Genomic DNA, 5,299 nt, shown 5'->3' with positions numbered 1-5,299 from the left:
CTTTCCAAATTCATAGGGTTTATGTACAAAACAAAAGTAACTGGCTAGTTGATTGTGATAAGTAGTATTCAAGCCATTATTGAACTGACAGGAGTGGTGCCGGACAATCTGGTTTGGGTTTGGGACCGCTAGAGGATCGAGTTTAGGCCAGAGGAGTTGATGGTAGAGAGGTTTAGTTGGGGAAAAGTCATTTTAGGTAGCTTGATAAGCCTGCCTGAAAAGATGTGTTTTTAAGGCACGTTTGAAGGTGGAGCAGTTGTGAATTGACCTAATATTCCGGGACACAGTATTCCAAAGAGTAGGTGCAGCTTGAGAAAAGTCTTGAAGACAGGAGTGAGAGGTACGAATTATAGAGGTTATTAATCTTAGGTCGCTAAGAGAACGGAGAGCACGAGTAGGGTGGTAGCTGGAGATGAGGAAGGAGATATATGGAGGTGCAGGACTGTGGAGAGCTTTGTGGGTGAGAAGTTTGAACTGCATTCTGTGGTGGATGGGCAACCAGTGAAGTGACTGGCACAGACTAGTAGCATCAGTGTAGCGGTTGGATGGATAGATGAGCCTGGCTGCAGCATTTAGGACAGACTGAAGGGGGGAGAGTTTAGTGAGAGGGAGACCGATTAGTTCTGTGTTGCATTAGTCAAGACAAGAATAAATCAATGCAACAAGAGCTTTTATCGTTACCACCATAAAACAAAGGCGGATTCTGGCGATATTCTTGAGGTGCAGACAACAAGTGTATGTAAGTGATTGAATATGGGGAACAAAGGAAAGATCAGAGTCAAATGTGGCCCCAAGACAGCGGGCATGTTGCACAGGAGTTATGATAGTGCTGCAGACCAAAATTGAAATATCAAGTTTAGGTGGGTTAGTAGATGGGAAAATACAAGAAGTTCAGATTTTGAAAGCATTAGTTTTAGATACAAAGAGGACATGATGTTAGAGAAAACTGCCAGACAATTACTGGTGTTTTGAAGTAAAGCAGGGGTAATGTCGTGGGGTGAAGTGTATAGTTGGGTGTTGTCAGCATAGAGATGGTATCGAAAGCCAAATCTACTGATAGATTGTCTGATGGGGGCTGTATAGAGGGAGAAGAGTAAAGGACCTAGTACTGAGCCCTGAGGAATGCCAACATCAAGAGGAAGAGGAAAAGAAGAGCCAACAAATGATACACTAAAGGAGCAGACAGAGAGATAGGAAGAGGACCAAGAGAGAACAGTGTCCTTAAAGGGAACCTGTCACCGGGATTTTGTGTACAGAGCTGAGGACATGGGCTCTGTGTGCTTTTATTGTGTAAAAAAAAACGATTTGATACGTATGCAAATTAACATAAAAGAGTCATATGTTACTTGTGTGACCAGAGAAGAGTCATATTTTCAAGCTCTGACTCATCTCAGGTTAATTTGCATATGTATCAAATTGTTTTTTTTTACACAATAAAGGCACACAGAGCTATGGGGACTGGGTATTGCGGATGTGCTAGTGGCGATCTAGCAACCCATGACCTCAGCTCTATACCCAAAATCCCGGTGACAGGTTCCCTTTAAGGCCATTTAAGAGGAGCATGTTGAAGAGGAGTTTATGTTCTACGGTATCAAACGCTGCAGAGATATCCAGCAGAATTAGTAGAGAATAATCACTATTTATTTTTGCTGTCAGGATATCGTTAGACAATTTAGTGAGGGCAGTTTGCCGAGTGAAGAGGGCAAAAGGCAGATTGTAAGGGGTGAAGAAGAGAGTTTGCAGAGAGATAGCTTATTAAGCGAAAGTAGACAAGACGTTCAAGGAGTTTAGAGATAAAGGGGAGATTAGAAACAGGTCGATAGTTAGCAGCACAGGTCGGGTCAAGAGATGGTTTCTTTAGTAGTGGGGTTATAACAGAGTGTTTGAAAGAGGAGGGAAAGATACCAGAAGAGAGAGAGGTTAAAACTTGTAGTTAGGTGAGTGATTACAGTCAGGGAAAGGGACTGGAGGAGGTGTGATGGAATAGGATCACTGCTACAGGTTGTGGGTCGAGAAGAAGAGAGAAGCCTGGGGCCTACTTCCTCTGTTATAGGATCAAAAGTGGAGAGAGAGCATGTGGAGGAATCGGAGGGAGGAGGATTGAAATTATTTGGGAACTGGAAGATTATTTCCTTCCGGATACTGCCAATCTTGTCTCTGAAGTGGCCATGCCATCAGCGCAGAGATCAGTGACAGGTTCTGGGATTTTAGGGCTTAGACGGGAATAAAAGGTCAAAAAAGTCATTTTGGGTTATTTGAGAGTGAGGAGATGAGAGAGGTGAATGTTGAGAGCCGAATTGTATGTTTTGAGCAATATAAATTTATAATGGAGCAAGTCTGCTGATATTCACAATTTTCTCCATAAGTGTTTTGCACATCTGGAGCAGCGCTGGAGAAAACATGTTTCAGATGTGTGCCAGGGTTGCCGTGTTCTGTGTCGGGAGGTTCGGATTGATATTGGAGCAACTTTATCGTGGGTGGTTTTGAGGGTCTGGTTGTAATGATTGGCAGCCAAGTTTGAACAAGGGAGGGAAGAGATGGGGGTAAGAGCTAATTGTAGGGTGTTAATAAGTTGCTGGAAGTTAATGGTGTGTAGGTTTCTGTAAGTGTGAAAAGTAGGATTGTCATGAGAGGTCTTAATGGTAAGTGAAAGAAGATTGTGGTCAGAAAGTGGGAAGGATAAGCTACTAAAGTTTGAGACTGAGCAGTGAGGGAAGAAGACTAGAGATGGCCTCGTGGTTCACCCGGCGGTCGTTTCACAGCGAGCTTTGGTCGTTCGCGATTCGCCGAACACGCGAACATATGGCAATATTTGCACGCGCCATTTATTTTGCACAGCGCCGAACTTTGACCGATGGCACATCCATCAGGTGGGACAGGACAGCCAATTGAGATGTTTCAGCACATGGACACACCCCCTACCCTATAAATAAACCCGATCTGGCAGCCATTTTACATTCTGTGTTTTGCCAGTGTAGGGAGAGGTTGCTGTGTGGAGCAGGGAAAGACTGTTAGGGACACCAAACTCTAGCTAATAGGCCCACAAAAGTCCTTTTAAGGACTGGTATAGGTGTGCTATCGATAGGTGTGACACACTGAGGGGTGTGATATAATTATAATAAACTTTCTAACATAGAAAGTATATTAGAGTGCATTAGTATTGTGCAGCAATTGTGTGCGGTTCTGCTGCGATACTGTAGCTAGATAGAGGGACAAACTCTATTGGAATAACTAATTGCAACTGGTGTGATATACCTGTTGCCACCAAAAAAAACTTATTTAGGGGTGTAATATACCTATAATATACCTTCTAACATAGAAAGTATATTATAGTGTATTTGTATTGTGCAGCAGTTGTGTGCGGTTCTGCTGAGTGCTGAGATACCGCAGCTAGTTAGAGGGACAAACGCTATTGGAATAAGAAATTCCAACTGGTGTGATATACCTGTGGCCCAAAAAAAAAAAAATGATTGAGGCGTGTGATATACCTATAATATACCTTCTAACATAAAAAGTATATTATAGTGCATTTGTGTGTGGTTCTGCTGTGATACATCGCAGCTAAAAAGAGGGACAAACGGTTTTGGAATAACTAATTGCAACTGGTGTGATAAACCTGTTGCCCCCCCAAAAAAAAACTGATTGAGGGGTGTGATATACTGTACCTATAATATACCTTCTAACATAGAAATCATATTATAGTGCATTTGTATTGTGCAGCAGTTGTGTGCGGTTTTGCTGAAATACCGCAGCTAGAGGGACAAACGCTATTGGAAAAACTAATTGCAACCGGTATGATATACCTGTTACCGCAAAAAAAAAACTGATTAAGGGGTGCTGTATACCTGCAAAAACAAAACAAAAAAAAAAGGCACATACATGTGTCAATTCCCCTTCGTGATCGTTACCTTGTTGTGGTGAAGGGGCTTGCGTATCACAATGAAGCGATCACCTCTATGAGTGTGTTGGCAATGGCAATGTTTTAATGTTTCAAAGACCCTTTGGACCCAAGATATTCAATATTATAATTCAAATAGCCTAGCTGCCTAGACTAATAGACTCCCGTTTTTGGTCAATTTAAAACGTAACATTTATTTAATTTATTTAGAAATAATATAAAACGGGAGAACAAGAAAACTTTAAAATTCTAGGTGCGGCAGGGCGCTAGTGGCTGAGATAAGGGTTACTTCACCCATATAGACTGCCTGCTAACATTCGTCCATCCACCCTTTTGCTTTTTCATTCAGCGGTGCACTTTGTTTACCTAGATGGATCTCATGCTGGAGGAACTCATTCAGTCGCATTAAGTCATTTGTTTTCCATATCTTTCTCTTTAGCGCGACTCTCCGCCACTAAGGTCAGAGCGCAGACGAGTCTGCAGTCACTCCTCGCTATGACATTTAGTCCTGCCTACACCTAATCTAATCTCTAAGACAAAAGCTCCCCCAACATGTTTCACCACTGAACATGGCTTCTTCAGGGGAATGGAGCTACTATCAACAAGAATGCTTTCCAGCTGAGTTCTTTTTACCACTGTGGGAGGATCATTAGATATTCTGCGGCCAATCGCACAGTTCAGTATCCCAATCAAGTACCGTCATTATGTGTTTTCGTCATATCATCACATCCTTCATTCGCATCCCAGCATTGCGTGGGAACTTTAAATTTTAGATCGGAGATATAACAGTACAGAGCATGCGTCTGGACTTAGATTTTCTCTGAGATATAACAGTACGGCGCATGCGTCTGGACTTAGATTTTCTCCTATCTTCACCTCATTCATTTGTAGGCTGATCCAATACGCATGCGTGAGAACTTTGAAGTTTCTATTCCGGGGTATGACGATAAGGCGCTTGCGCTTGTACTTTGAATTTATTCCAACTTTATATTTTCGTCATGTCATTACGTCTTGCGTTCACCGGCTGGCACTGCGCATGCGTGGGGACTTGGATTTCTTTAAGAGACGGAAATGTGACAGGACGGCGCATGCGCCTGGACTTAGATTTTCTTGCATGTAAATCGATGCGCATGCGTGAATACTTTGATGTTTCTATTCCAGGGTATGTCAATACAGCGCTTTCACTTATACTTCAAATTTTTTTCCTGGATCATTCTGTACCAGTACAACGCATGCGCCTAGACTTAGATTTTCTCCTGTCTTTACTTCATTCATTTACAGGCTAGTCAGATGCGCATATGTGAGGACCTTAGGGTTTTCTATTTTAGGGCATAGCAATACAGCGCTTGCGCTTATACTTTTAATTTTTTCCATCAATATGTTTTCACCTCTTTCACTCGC

At 42.4% G+C, this 5,299-nt stretch overlaps 1 long non-coding RNA gene across 1 annotated transcript; it reads right to left on the bottom strand.

Moving 5' to 3' along the window:
• Nucleotides 1–510: 510 nt before the first annotated feature.
• On the bottom strand, nucleotides 511–4,827 carry LOC120991871. Its single transcript, XR_005776842.1, has 3 exons — nucleotides 4,817–4,827; nucleotides 4,372–4,375; nucleotides 511–668 (listed from the first exon to the last, which is right to left on the bottom strand). It is a non-coding gene; the product is annotated as an uncharacterized LOC120991871 (long non-coding RNA).
• Between the last annotated feature and the right edge of the window lie 472 nt (nucleotides 4,828–5,299).

Source organism: Bufo bufo, chromosome 2 (assembly GCF_905171765.1).
Source record: "Bufo bufo chromosome 2, aBufBuf1.1, whole genome shotgun sequence".
NCBI lineage: Eukaryota > Metazoa > Chordata > Amphibia > Anura > Bufonidae > Bufo > Bufo bufo.
Note: the sequence above shows the minus strand (reverse complement) of the source record. Positions and strands in the feature narration are given on the sequence as shown.